Genomic DNA, 16,269 nt, shown 5'->3' on the forward strand with positions numbered 1-16,269 from the left:
TACAAGGTTGTGATCCACAGCTTAAAGAGCTGGGCAATGAAACACCAGCATCAAGACAGCTGACAATATACAGTTGTCCAGCCAAACATTGGTTGATTCTATACATGGGGAAAAAAACAAATCAGTGATATAAGGGAAAATATCTGGTGGTGCTGGGAATTAAATTAGGGCCTTGCTCACACTAGGTCAGAGTCTACCACTGAGATGGACTATACTCCAAGTTACAATTTTTTTGAGATAGGATCATTTCAAATTGCCCAGGATGGCTTTGGGATCTCACTCCATAACACAGGGAGCCCTTAAATTTGTAATGTTTCTGCCTCCTCTTTCTTGAGTAGCTGAGATTATAGGCCTGTTGATTTCTTTCCTTTACTATCTCAAAATATACTTATGATTACTGATTATTATTGAGTTAGTTTTGGGCCAGTAGCCATGTCCCTCTTCAAGCATATGATCTGGAATTTCTATTTTGAGACCAGTCACATCTCTGTAACAAGTGGTCCTACCTTTTAACATTATATTTATCAGTCTTCTTTGGAATAACTTGATAATATTCTTCCTTCCTTCCTTCATTTGTTGGGAATTGATTGAAAGTTATATGGATCTAGAATATCTCCTTCTTGGAGTTGTAGATGGTAGAGATAATATAAGCAGTGATTTTTGTGAATAAAGGACAGACACTAGATGAGTTTGACCCTGGTCTCCTCACAACATTAATAATTGTTGTTGCTCCTTAGAGAAAGGCCAAATTCTGTTGTGTGTGTAAAAGACCATTTGAGATTTCATTTCTATGGGCTGGAGAAAGAGCTCAGTAGTTAAAACACTTGCTTTGTGAATACTGAAAGCTGAGTTCAGATCCCTAGTACAATAAATATTTCTCACATGGTCTCTCTCTCTCTCTCTCTCTCTCTCTCTCTCTCTCTCTCTCTCTCTCTCTCTCTGTATGTATGTGTATAAACATGACCTAACTACCATGATGGAGATCACTAACACATGTAGCATGTCAGAATTTGTGAATGTGACATGGCTCAGGAATCTAATATTTACAATCATCTCTACTTATGACCAAAATATGGACATACAATGACAAAAATGTCCAAAATTAAAAGGTTAAATTGGCAGTGATACACTTCGATTTTGTTTGTTTTGGTAGCGACAACATTTTTTTCTTTCAGCTGTTTTATGGGGGACCTGCCCCACTTTTCCCCCAGGGTACTCTTGAGGAGAGAGGGATAAGAGATATTAGGTAGAAAGATAGAGGGGAGAGAAACAGATAGAAACACAGGATAGCCTTGGGAAGGCCTGGATCAATACCCACCAGCCCCTCCTGTATCTTCAAAAGGGACTTTTTTAGGAATGCCAAGGGATGGAGCAAAAGATCTCCCCCTGTAGCCCAGCTGAGTACAGACCCTTCCAATCACCTGGTAACCACACACATGGTCAAGCAATTCTGTAATGCAGCCCTGCTGGGTAAAGCAAGATCAGATCTCACTAGGAAACCTTTGTGGACATCCACAACTCCCTCTTCTTGATATAATATAGCACTCCCCCCCCCGTGTGTCCCCCCACATCCCCTCAGATAGACTGTGCCTGTCTTAGGTTGTCCGTCTTGAATAATCTTCCTTACCCATCACTGAGATACACTCTCCATCAAGCATACACTGGCTTAGGTTGGAAGCTATCAAGAAGAAGGTTGCTCATCTTTGGCTAACAGCCTCTGGCAGGAGGAGGTACAGAACTCTGACCCAGGTCCCTACTAAGAGCTTGCAAAAATCCACAGAGATCTGCCACACCTCCCAGTAAGGGAGTAGAGGATAATAAAGATGGAATATCCTTTTGGAATGAGTCTAAGGTGACTATAGAAGTCTTAGATGCACCAAGCCTTTTTCTAAATCAAAACTGTCTCCTAACAGATATTCAATAAAATTTTCAAGAGACTATTTTGATTCTCAGGAGGAAATGGTCATTTCAAAACACTCCAAAGTATCCACCCAAGTAAACAAAAACTCATGCTAATTATAAAGACTCTTTTAGCTGTTTATACATGTGTTTCTAGCACAGCAGTAGAATTTCTGTACAAACTAACTCGATTGTGGGAGGCCTACCCCTTTCTAAACAGAAACAGAGGAGTGGAAACTTTTAGGAAGAAGACAGAAAAGCTCCCCTAATTATGACTATGACACCTTTGCTTAAGTTTTCCAGGGGCCACTGAGATCATAAAATTATATTTTAAGCTACCATAAAAAGTGTTCAAATATATCTAAAGGTAAAGAGTAATAAAAACAATTCTAGTATGAATATCACTATACACTTTTTACAAACTTACATTCAACATTTACACATTTTACAGACTTACATTCAATATATTTACAAGTAGCATGAATATCACTATACATATTTACATGTTTTACAAAATTATATTCAAAAGGAAACACCATAGAACAATTTTACAAACTTTAGCAAACATCTAGAAGAATCCCTTAACAGAACTAACTTACATTCATTCAAAAGCAAACTCTATAGGATGACTTTAGCAACATCCAGAAGAGATCTCTTAACTGAACTATTTACATTTTCTTCCAACAAGACAGAGAATAATTTCTTTGGACTTCATTTGAAAATTAGGAATAAGAATACTTTTCTTATGGTACTATTTATGAAATTAAAAGATCTAGATCAAATACATGGCATAATATGTAAAACATTGCTCATAAAATATTGTTCAGTAGATCATTAATCTCAATCATCTATAATTGATATTCTTTGATTTTTCTGATAACACAAGTAAAATGTTAGTTTTACTAACTTTTTAAAAAAATGTTAGTTTTACTAACTTAGTCAGGCAACCAGCAAGCTTCATTTGGTGACTGGGAGTACAATTTTCCCTCTTAATTTTCTGAATCTGCTTTTTTAGCCTGTCATGAGCTCTTTCAATTATGCCTTGTCTTTGATAGATTTTTATTAGCCTAATGTTTCTGACAAGGTTTTTTTGTTCATAGAAACTGAGTCAAGAACATAGATGTGTTGTTTTATTTATCATGAAACACATCTTTCATTAGCTCACACTGAGGAAGAACACTTTCAGGATTTAGTATTTTCACTTCATTCACTAGCTTCTCAACCCCTGATGCCATTTTACTAGTTGCTGTGATACACTATGATCATGAGTCATTCAGCTCAGACTGTAGTTGTAACTTCAAAATTTGGTCTATAACATCACACTGTTACAAACTACATTTCCCAAACTGCCTTTTGGGTCTGGAGAAGACTCAGCTGCAGCCAGTTGTGGGCCACTGCTTTGCCATGGGAGGTTTCTCGTCTTCCCTAAGCTTATATTAGGACACTTTTGTTACTGTGTGACAGATGTACCCCTAATCAGACTTTTAAGAGCTTTTACAGAGAGAATTGTTTCTTGATAGATTTTCTTCTTGTCCCTGCTTGTCCTGTCCCTGCCCCCCAAGATGCAGAGTCCCTGATGCCTCAGCCATGGCTCAGTTCCCCTGCTAACTGCTTTCTGTTCTGGGGATAGGGGCTTGATTCCCCATTTCTGCCTCATTTGTATGGCCAAATTCTGTCTACTGGTGTGAAAGGGAGACAGGACTATCAGTGAGGGTTTGTTATAGTCTGAGAGGCTTTTTTTGTGCTAGTTATGGACAATCTTTTCATTCCTTCCAGTGAGTCTAATTTTGTCCTTACAGAAATAAAAGAGATCTTAGAAGGAAAGACCTGAAGAGCTTTCAGGGTTTTTTTGAAAAAAATTGCTAAGTTTTTTAACCCCTTCAGTTCCTCTTGTCTCATCTTAAGACTTCTGTTCCTTTAAATTAGCTCCATGGTCAAATGGAAACTGACTGAGTATGGTGTTGTAATAGTGTCTGCCAGTGGAGTGGAGAGTTTTGTTTCATTTGCATCTGCCTCAGGGAAAATTCCCCCTTGCACCTCAGAGCTTCAATCCAAGCTGTCTATAGGCCAAAAGCTTCCATGGGAATCTTTTTCTGCCCATTTTCTTTCATAGTACTTTTTCATGAGTCTGATTTTTCACAAGAGTCTGCATTCATAGTCCCATAGTTAGGAGAATCAAGGACATAGCTCCTCTGTCTTGTTGGTTTTCTCATTCTAAGTTTTCTATTACCCAATATTCCTATATTCTACCTTACCCTAAGTTTTTTCTTACATTATATCCCTATATTCTACCTTATATCTTTTCCTTAATTTTTATAGAAATTAAGAGAGAGATAAAAAGAAAGAAACCTAGATAGAGAGAGAGATTGACTACAGCCTCACTTTTCACCTTGGCATTTCTTTCAGCCACTTTACTTTCACTCCCAAGAATAAATTACTGTCATCTTTATTTTTAGTTCATTATCAGACATACCGACTTATATCCATGATGCCCCCAACTCTTCTTTCACCAAATCCCAGTCCCTGTTCTTAGTGCCATCTGTGAGGGAATCTGCACCCACTTTTTCCCCAAGGTACTTTTGAGGAGAGAGTGATAAGGGATATTAGGTAAAAAGATAGAGGGGAGAGAAACAGATAGAAACACAGGATAACCTTGGGAGGGCCTGGATCAATACCCACCAGCCATTCCTGTATCTTCTGTAGAAATGCCATGGGGTAGAGCAAAAGACTCCCCCATAGCACAGCGAAGTGCAGACCCTTCCAATCATGTGGTAACCACACACATGGTCAAGTAATCCTCAAATGCATCCCTGTTGGGTAAAGCAAGCTCAGATCTCACTAGGAAACCTTTGTGGGCCTCCACACTGTTTGAAAGTGAGATGAAAACTAATAGCCATCTTGAACGTGAAAGTGACCTCCTAAAATGCAGTTTAATAATGTACAGGGAGGAATTGTCTTAATCCCATTATGTCCTGTGTTTAATTTTTCTTCCCAAGAATGTGATATAGACCACTGCCTATCTCAAACAACACGAGGGTAGTTTCACCACAGCCTGATTTCCCTGTGGCCAGTTCTATATGTGTGCACACCAGTCTGCCACCAGAGGGATGACAGGGCACCTCTTCATGGGCCCTGGGCATCTCTCTTGCAAATAATTTATTAGGATTTCAACTGGCTCAGAACATCCTTCTTCTACTGATCACTGCCTTTTATCCACTCATTTATCTTCATTAACGATTTTGTTTCCTTTCTAACACATGTCTCCAATTTCCCCATTTAAGGCTATGTTTTTCCCTGGCTTTGAGGTTTTCAGATAGGCTCTTTTTCTACCTACACTAATACTAACCATAATTCCCAGTGCAATGAAAGCTTAAATCCTAAAATTACTCTCACTGTTGAGACATAATCAAGGGTTGCAAGCTTGGTCTTGACATCAATCAGAGGGCATGGACAAATGGCAATTACCCTTCTGGTCCATTACTGTGATCCTTCATCAGAAACTCATTTTACATGGGGATAATTAACAGTCTTCCCTTGCCAAAAATTAGGTTCAATTTACACAGCTCAGCTTCTAAACAAGTGGGTTAAAAGTGATCAGCATGTAAAATGTTTGAGTGTCCACATCTATAAATTATATGTATTCTTTAGTCACAGTGCAAAATCAATTTTTCATCATTTTTTTTATATCTGATGTTGAGGCAAAAATATTGTTTTGTTATGTGAGCCTTATTTTTAAAATTGTGTTCATGATTATTGTGGTTCTATTGTCACTTTTGGTCATGCACTGAGTGTTTAACCTTATGATTTTAATGACTAGTATGATTAGTGGGGAAATGACCAGCTGGTAATATCTGAATGAATTTTTTCCAATCATCTTCTGAATATGTGTACCATGCTGTAGATATCCAATCTGCTATAATGGTTCTGAAAAATAATGCCTAGTTAATTGAGTTTCTTGACTAATTTCTTTAATTGCCTATGGCATTTGTCATTTAGACCTATTTTTAATATATGATCACATTTCCCAAACATTTTCTCACTTATTCATTGTAAATAGCAATTTTTACAAAGTCTTCATTAGTTCCTAATTGTTCAAATTTATCTTCTTCATTATACCTGCTAAGGACCAATTTTAAAATGAGTTCATTTTCTTTGCTACTTTAGAGTTGTTATTGTATCTTATCTATTTGTTTATTGCAAGATTTAGATTATTCCAGTATATTTTGCTTTTAGTTTGGGGAACAGCTAAAATAGCCTTTGCATTTGTTTAGCATAATCCATACTAACTAAATACTAGGCATTTTGAGAGTGAAAATTTTCCTTTTTTCCTCTTTAGAAGTGTTCTGCTTTAAGGACCCATCCACAGGTTGTTAAGCATGGACTACACTGACCAAGTTTCTGTCCTGAACTCAATAAGCTTTTCTGATAAAGGTATCTTACCACCATGAAAGTGCATAAAAAACCCTCAGCACCCCACTCAAAGAAAATCCAGTCCTAACTCACAGTATTTCAAATCTTTAAAAAGTCCACTGGGCACGATTGATCTTGATGGAAAGCTTTTGGTGTTTTGCATTTTAGACTTTTTTCTTCGACATTTTTTTTGTCTGTAACTTTTGCTTTTTTTACACACAAAAAAAAGTACACATTTTGAGTATCATATCATAGTTCAATATATGTGAATATTGTGTAATATTCAAATTAAGGGGCATGTATCTATCCTCTTGAACATTTATCACTTCTTTTGTACCAAAAACATTCAAAACCCTTTCCTCTAGTTCCTTTGAAATATGCACTTACTATCAGCAGCTGTTGTACAATAGTGCATTGCAGCACACTTCTGCTTGCATTTCCTCAGTTTAATATCTGTATCCACATAAATTCTGTCGTGATTCCTGTAAAATTGCTGGTCTGTTCTCTTCTCACATCACTTTTGCATTGTAGCAAGCAGAGGCAGACTACTCCTGATTTTCACATAAGGTTTCCAAGGAACCCTTTGAATCCTAGTGCCCCAATAAGACATCAGAGTGTCTTTGTAATGGCAGCAGAAATGACCTGTAAATGCCAGCTACGCCACTAAAATAGGAAGCTCAAGGTCACTCTCATCAAATCAGTTAGATCTTCCAGAAATAAAAAGTGAAAAGATAGCTGGAGATGAGGCTCGGTGGTACAGCGTCTGCATTCCGTGCAGGAGAAACTTGGTTCTAGTCCCAGTATAGGGGCAGGAAGTACTACAAGAATCAAATGGAGGGTTCTTGCTGTTTACTGATTTTACTCTCATTCATTACACAATTTGTGGCCACCTTAAATTTTCAGTCTCAAGCTTGCCTGACTGCTATGAAATACAGGATCGAACATTTGGGCATCCCAGTTATAAGTGCTTTTTGCTGTAAGTCAAATGCAGATTGCCTCGTGTGTGTGTGTGTGTGTGTGTGTGTGTGTGTGTGTGCGTGCATGCTGGCTCACATAGTCCTCTATCTGAGCTGTTCCCTGTTGACCTTCTTCCTCTCTGCCTCCCTCCCTTTCCAAGCCCACAGCCAGCTGGTGGGCCAGGCGTCCACCCAGTGCTTCCATCTGGCCAGCAGATTCCACTTCCTCACACCTTCTCCTAGAATTGACAGTTTCCCTAAAAACAACCCAAAAAAGCCTCAAACTGCACACAAAACAAACAAATAAATAAAGCAATTAATGCTTTCCTGCAGACCTAACAGGCAGGACTAGTGTTCCTTTGAATACACTGGAGCTTCATGTGGTCCTTGAAAGCACAAGATCCCCTCAAGTGCTGACCCAGCCACCAGCTGACCTGTTAGGCCCCATTTCCTCCTCAGCCATTCCCCTCATCAAAAGCCACATACACTCAGTACCAGAACTGATCATGCCTCCCTTCTCTTTTTCTTGATGTCATATGCATTTTGGACCATTTGCCAGTTCCTCCCCAACACATGCAGTTATAGGGTCTCCCACAGCCGCCCAAGTAGATGCTCACATTGGAGGTGTAATTTTCTTTTCTTCTTTCAAACTTTATTCTCCTCCTCCTCCTCTTCTTCTTCTCTCTGCCCCCGTGTGTGTGTGTGTGTGTGTGTGTGTGTGTGTGTGTGTGTGTGTGTGTGTGTGTAGAAATGCATGCCAGGTCCTGTGTGTATAAAAGCCAGAGGACAACTTTGTAGAGTTGGTTCACTCCTTGAACCATACGTGGGTTCCAGGAACTGAACTCAGATCTCCAGGCTTGCTCTCCAGGCACAATTGCTAGATGAGCCACCACCCCTCAGTCAGCACGAAGGTGTCATTTTCTGTCCATGCCTGCTGTCAGCTCGGGTCCTTCCCTCCTTTCTCTGAAGCAGGTGTGGATTTCAGAGGGCACTGATTTCTGCTGAAAGGGTTTCTTTCCTAACTCCCCATGTCTGTGCCCAGCCCTGTAGCATTTGCTGTTGACACTCCTCTTCCTTTCTAGCACGGGGCAGCTCCCTCATCTCTGATGCGCTGCTGTCCCCTGCCAGGGCATACTGCCCAGCTTCCCATTCCCATTCTTAATTTGCTCCCAAAATGTGAAACCAGGAATTCTCGGTAATGCTTTATATCATTTGTATTATAACAGAGGGGTTTATCCTGGGAGCTCAAAGATCCCCCTTCATGGAGAACGGTCTCCCGCCCCCATTCTAGAGTCTGGAGGGCAGGAGGGAGAGGTAGGGTTGACCATTTTTCTGACCAAGGTTATTCATCCACAGGTCCCAGTGCTTTAATTCTCACTGCTTCTTATTCAGCCTCTTGGTAGGACCAGTCTTTCAACAAAACTGGGAAGGGCTATGCAGTCTGTGAAACTCTGAATGACTGTTTTCCAATAAATAGCAAACCTGGAGTGACAGACAGGGATAATTTCTGAGGGCTATTAATACTTAGAGAGGTTGGGAGATGTGTTATTTCCACAAGTACCACAGGGCAGAAAATGAGTTACGAACTCTTTTATGTACATGTTAGAAGTTAACACTGTCCTAAAACAAAGTAGCACTCTTGGTGATGAAGAGTAAGGGGGCCGTGGACGCAGGGGTTAGATATGCTAAAGCTGGAGTCAGGGAAAGATTTTTCATGGACAGTCCATGTGGAGGTGAGGAGATGGGCACAAGTGCTTGCTGCACCAGTATTATGATCTGAGTTTGAATCCTCAGAACCCATGTTAAAGAATCTGAGTGGAGAGAGGAGGTTTGCTGGGGCTTGGTGCATATCCTAGCGCTGGGCTCGTTTGAAAGACCCTCTCTCAAGGGAATAGTCTGAGAATGACAGAGCAGGGCACCTGAAGTTCATTTGGCTTCCAGGCATAGACATCTGCCCCCCATTCCATGTACATCTGCTACACATACCCAATACAGGCATATCTAACATACTCACTACACATACACACACACACACACACACACACACACACACACACACACACACACACTGTATGTATTGCCTTGTAAAATGTACAGTTCAAAGAAAGAGTTGTGAGGATGTGTGACTGTCTGTTGGAGGCTACTGAGAAGGAGTTCTCTTAATTATCAGTCCCTCTAAGCCTTCCTCGACCAACATAAATACCACTGTGTCCCTAGAGAGCCCCCTGTCATCAGTTCCCAGCGACAGGAGAAGGGCTGAGTCTGGTATGGCTGCTCTCATTTTATGGAAAACTTAGCTCCAGCACACTCTTTGGCTCACAGTCAAATTAATTCTGGTGTGGTTAGGACAGCTTTGCACGCCTCGGGCAATAGCTGTGCATCTATAAGCCAGATGTATTAAGATTCTAGAACTTTCTGGAACTGGAAGCCCTTAGCTGTATTGGGATGAAGTGACAATATCTGAGTATCTCTCTGAGTACTAAATACCATTCTTCCCATCCTGAAGCTGGAAAAATGATCCCCAGGCCCAATAGCATAGTGAACACTTTAATTACTGTGGTAGCTGAAATTGCCAGCAACACATAAAGACCAATAAAATCCATAACCAAATAGTGTGCGAGCCCCTAACATTGGACATGGTTTCTCTTTCCTTTTCTTAGAGGGATGTGAGATATAACTGACCATTTGGCTGTGAAATGACCTAAAGAAGATGTTTATTTACTAGTGAGGAAATCAAGTCAATCTCATGCAGAAGGAACTGGGGCTCCAAACAATCTGCATAGTAGAAAAGTTGATACTTAACTGCATTGTGCAAAAACATATCAGTGGAAAAATCATCAAAATGCCATTGGTCTTGACATTTTTCTTCCTGGGTAATGTTTATTAAAGAAGTCAAACTAACAAATGAGACTAATATTTTAACATTCACACACACACACACACACACACACACACACACACACACACACACACACACACACTGTCCCTGTCTCTCCTCTAACTCTGACTTCTATTGGGCAGTCTTCATTCTAGATCTTACCTGGTGGCCCCCAACAGTTCTAGGCTCTTTTGTTGCCAGAGAGAAATCTGTAGGTTTAAGATCACAATTCTTTTCCAATATGCCCAGAGAAAGCAGTTAATTATGCAATCCACAATTGACTCACAGACATCTCCTTTCACACATCATTGATAATAGATGTCTCTGTTCCACAAGTTGGCCTTGATATATATATTAACACTGATAATTTGGACTGAGGGAAATTTGGTTTCTCCTAGAACATATTGTAGGGAAAGGAAGAAAAAAATGAATATGGAGAACTGCCCTTCTACCATCAATAGAAAGAAAAGGAATGCTTAAAATAATTTAGTAGAAAATAAATAATAGAATTTCCCCCCAACTATCAAGTATTATGCTAACATAATAAATAAACCATTATGGTTAATTTTCAGTATGAAATGTGTTTAGAGCTCATCAAAGAATCACAGATAAGCAAGGGGCACTAGTCCCTGTCTTCCTTGGCTGGCAGCCAGTGCTGCTGGTCTGGGTGCCCTCAGTTTATCCTAGGGTTACAAAGTTACAGGCAGTCTATGGACTGAGCCTACTTAGAAAAACAGGCAATCTCAGGTTCCAAGATGCACACTAGATAAGGCTTTACATCCTGAGCCAATATTGTGGTAAATCTGGGGGCAGTACTACACACCGGGAAGGCTGTGGTTTCTGGAGAACTCTGCCAATGGGAACTGAACAGGGCAGAGAAAAGCAATCAAGGGCACAAAACCCACTGCTTTGCCGCCAATTTGCACAGCGGCATTTTTTGTCTTTTTTTTCCAGTGACGCCCAGCTTTGCAGGTTGTAAAATAACCTGCTTCCCTATCACTACCCCGAGTATTCGGAACTCATATCGTGGACTGGGGAACATTGTTTCCACTTCGGTGTGAAACCACTTTTACCACCTACAATTATGAAAGAAGTCTATTATACAATCAGAGATGTAAATAATAACATTAAGCAGGTTTTAAAGTCTTTTGGGTTATTTCAATCACATAACATTTCAGTGAAGCACAGTGCAAAATGAATCGTGTGTGCTGCCTGCCACGTGTGTGCTGCCTGACACATGTGTGTGCTGTTTGACATGTGTGTGCTGTTCAACACATGTGTGCTGCCTGCCACGTGTGTGCTGCCTGCCACGTGTGTGCTGTTCAACACATGTGTGCTGCCTGCCACGTGTGTGCTGCCTGACACGTGTGTGCTGTCCAACACGTGTGTGCTGCCCGACATGTGTGTGCTGCCGAACACATGTGTGCTGCATGACATGTGTGTGCTGCCCGACACGTGTGTGCTGCCTGACATGCGTGTGCTGCCTGACATGTGTGTGCTGCCTGACACGTGTGTGCTGCCCGACACATGTGTGTGCTGTTTGACCAGTGTATGCTGACACATGTGTGCTGCTTGACATGTGTGCTGCCCAACACGTGTGTGCTGCCTGACATGTGTGTGCTGCCTGCCACGTGTGTGTGCTGTTTGACCAGTGTATGCTGACACATGTGTGCTGCTTAACATGTGTGCTGCCCAACACGTGTGTGCTGCCTGACATGTGTGTGCTGCCTGCCACGTGTGTGCTGTCCAACACATGTGTGCTGCCTGACACGTGTGTGCTGCCTGACACATGTGTGCTGTTTGACCAGTGTGTGCTGACACATGTGTGCTGCCTGACACGTGTGTGCTGCCTGACACATGTGTGTGCTGTTTGACCAGTATGTGCTGACACATGTGTGCTCCTAACACAACACAGCCTCACAAAACTGGCTGTGTAAGAGCACAGTGTGACTGGATTCGGTCAGATAATGGGGTTCAAGTTATACTTCACCCACTTAATCACAGAAGAGCCCAGGCATGGGACACAGCCTCCCAAACTTTAGGTCCCTGTGTGTAAAGGGGGAGTAGCTATCCCTGTCTCCAAGGTCTGTTGATAATCACAGATATCAATAACTTGAGGCTAAGATTGGGATGTTGCTTCCCTCTATTATTTCCCATTATTTCTTTTTTATTTCTATTGTGTTTTTTTCTTAATTACCAGACTATGCTCTATTTTTCCTTTTTCTGTGATTGAGGTGTCAGCTAATTAGAGGTGGGCCAGCTCGAAGAGGTCCACCGTTCTTCACATGACGTGTTGCCTGCCCCTTGATGTGCTCCTGGGGATAAACAGTGGTAGTCCCTTATTGAGTGCTTGTTTCTATCCGAGGCACTTTCGGTTTGTGCTAACAAATACTTAAAACTAAGTATAAAATGTCTCTATTGACAATTAAAAGTTCCCTTTTATGGTTTACATCAACATTAAAGTCTCCAAAATTCAGTCTTTCAAGTAGATTTTACAACTTGTTGACATTTGTGGCAGAGAGGACATAAAAAACAGTCTTGTCATAGTGGAAAATGGAATCTTGGGAAGGCAAAAGAGATTTGTGTCTTATTGGACACCTGTTAAGAGTTAAAGATGAGATCACATCTTAAATATTTTTTCAATTAAAATATAATTACATCATTTTCCCTTTTTCCTTTCTTCTTTCTTACCCCTTCCATACCCTCCCCTTGATCCCTCCCTAATTCATGGCTGCTTTTACTTTGTTACATATATATAAGTAAGTGCATATATATGTATTTATAGTATACTTATATAATATGTATAAAATGGATAATAAATTGGGCTCATCCCCAGGGAAGATTTATCCCCTAGAGATGGGGGTCCATGAAATTTCCACCTTCCACATTAGCCCATCTATTGATGTTTTTATTACTCAGGTACTATCTAAGCAGCCATATTGTTAAAGTATCATGCGTATTCCCTGTCATTTCTAGTAAAAATGATGACAGAGTAGACAGCCTGGTCTTCTGACTCCCATAATCTTTTTTGCCTTCTCTTTCTTTCATGATGTTTTCTGAGCCTTGGGTGTAGAAGTTGTTTTGTAGATGAATCCATTGTGTCTGAATTGTCCATGATCAGTTATGAAAGCCTTCTTCCTGAAGACTAGCTTTTATATAGTGTGTGTGTGTGTGTGTGTGTGTGTGTGTGTGTGTGTGTCTGTGTCTGTGTGTCTGTGTGTCTGTGTATACATATATATTGCCAAAGGAGGGAGGCAGCCAACGGTCCTACCCAACTGTGACACCTATGAACCAAAACAATGACTAGCATGGCATCTATGAACCAAAACAATGACTAGCATGGCATCTATGAACCAAAACAATAACTAGCATGGCAAGATGTCCCTGCAGGTGAAACAGTGGCACCCATGTCTTGGCCACAACTTAGGAACTGTCTAGCTGGACTCGACAGTATGAGTTCCCAATCATGACTGGTACTGAAAACCTAATCAACTCCCGAGAGTTAGTGAGGTCATGAATCTTAGGGGAGAACCTTCTGCCATCACTTGACTAAACCAGCATAATTCCTAACTGCATTCTAGATATTTGTCCTTAAAGCTGCAGGTAAGTGGCTTTTATCCTTCATCAAAAAAGCTTCTCTTTTCAATAGATGGAGACCATTATAGAAAACCACAACAAAATACAGAGAAAAACTGATTATCAGAATCTTGGTGGAGATCTAGGTATTTATTCCATGATCTTAGTGAAAGAGACTCTCTGGAAGACCCTGTTTTGGGGTCACTCTAGGTCTAAGTGATAATTAAGGTAGGAAGAACCTATGTTTCCTTGGAGTCGGGTTCCATTAAGGAGCTGGTAGCTAAGTGGGAAGATTTACTCCATTAGCTCTGTCTTTCTTTCCCTACTTCTTCTCTTCTTCAGGTCAAATATCACGTAAATTAATGGAAAGTAGAGAAAAAGAAGGCTTGTAGCGAGCACATACCCCAGTTATGGGGGAGGAATAATCACTCTTGATTCAGACTTGGTATAACACTCATTTATTCACACAGTAAGATTACAAGCACTATTCATCCTGTCTTCCAAATGGAAGCAGGAGTACCTCTCCAGGTGTACAGGTCCGGACTCTCCACGTCTGTTCCTCTGGATCTTGGGTCAGCCTCCCTCAGGTCAGCCATGTCTGCACTGGGGACAGGATCTCACATCTCTGGCAAAGGAGAGTCATCTCGCACGAGGGCCTGACGAGCTCTGTTGGTCTGGTCTGAGGCTTCATCTTTTATATTCTTTCCTGGCTGGGTTTCTAGTCTTATCCCTACTTCCACACATAGCTTATAGCTTATCACTACTCCATTCGTGGTTTACTTACATCATTCTGTTGCTTATCACTCCTGACCAGGGTTGTTCACCCTAGGCCTTACATGTATTCCTTACAAGGCTCATCTGCAATGGGTCTTTTTCTCATGGTTTCTGATAGGCTTAATAGAGACATCCTAGGTTTTTTTTCTGAGTTACAACCCTTCCATTTTCCTGCAAGCACTGTTTTGTCCTTTGTTAAATACTAAGAATTATGTATAATTGATATTCTTAATATACACTAATTACAGACCTGAAAACACATTAAAAGTCATAAAAGAATTCAGGACTGTCAGTGTAGTGTTGATGTGTTAACAGAATGCATATCCTTTAAAACACATAAGAGAACTTCACTCACTGACTTTTCAAATGTGCAATCTTGTGGAAAATAGTCTTTGGTCTAAACTTACATCTCTTTTTCCTCTTGACTTACTGTCTTCCACTTTAGTGGGAAGGGAGAAGGGAAACAGAATAATCACCTCCAGCCAGCACTGCTGTTTCAACGGGGGTAGTTGTGTGTTGGTGTACTATCAAGTGGGAGATCCAAGACGTGATTCAGCATGCTTGGCCCTTCCCTGAGGGTTTAAATCATTTTCACTCAGCTCTGATTAGATAGTTCTGATTTTTTTATTCTGTTTTACCATTACATGGATGGGCAAGAAAATTAAAGAAGACTAACTTTATAAACATGCTAAAATGAAAAAAACATAACCAAATAAACCTGAACCAAGTGTGGTGGGGAGGAGCAAGACTATGAAGTGAAATGCAGTACCTAGCCCCTCCGCCCTGGAGGCCAGCAGCTGGCTTTGATGGTCCCAGCCCTGTTTGCTCTGCCCCAGGCAAAGAATGAGGAAAGCTTTTGAAAACTTCTCTTCATACATAGCACATCTGCCTGCCTGAGGGGCCCCATCCTGGGGAAGCAGTTCTGACAGGTTCTTCTTATGCTTCTCACTAATGGAAGGGGATGCATTATTGCCTCAGGAGGAGTCCGTCATGGAGGCTTGTACCCCCTGTGATAAAGCCTTGATGGGAGCAGGTTTTGACTGCTCATTCAATCCTGAAATGCAATCAGGACAAGCATCTTTCATGTGCAGGTGACTGGTGGGAGCAGATGGGCCACATAGAAATGAAGATTTACATTTCATGTGGTTGCCCTTAGCAATTATATGTGAACGGACCCCAGAGGAAGGATAAACCGGTGCCTACATCTCCCCCACACAACACAGGCTTAGAGAATGAGCTGTGTACAAGCAAATGCCTTAACTGCTAGCTTCTGTTCAGACCTGTGTGAGAAAAGCCTGAACGAGAGCAGACCTGGAGACCAGGTACCCGGAGGCTGACTTGCTCTGTGACTGTGACCATCTATCAGACCTGTGCTTTCACATCTGGCATCAGCTTCTAAAATATAAATGATAAGTTTTGATCAGACTATTGCTCAATCCCTTCATTTGTCCTCAGTGCTCTCCTTGGTAGGAGTCATTTACTGGGTTCCTTCCCATAAGCACGTGATCCTGTGTTATTCTCATTTAAACTTTACAAGGTTTGTATCATTCTGACCATTTCACAGTTAATTTGCACCTAGATTACCTATTCACCCCCTACAGCCAACTACCTCTGGTGATGAGCATCTAGTTCCCAGTTAATCCAAACAAACCTGCCACGGAGCAAAGTCCCCCACACCAGCCCTCAGGCCTGTACCCCACCTCCTGCTGCTCCAGCCCCCAGGCGGTCCTGACTCACACCCCTCTCCCACCACTATCTGTCCATTTAAAACTCACA

The sequence above is a fragment of the Peromyscus maniculatus genome, chromosome 11, assembly GCF_049852395.1.
Source record: "Peromyscus maniculatus bairdii isolate BWxNUB_F1_BW_parent chromosome 11, HU_Pman_BW_mat_3.1, whole genome shotgun sequence".
Taxonomy (NCBI): Eukaryota; Metazoa; Chordata; class Mammalia; order Rodentia; family Cricetidae; genus Peromyscus; species Peromyscus maniculatus.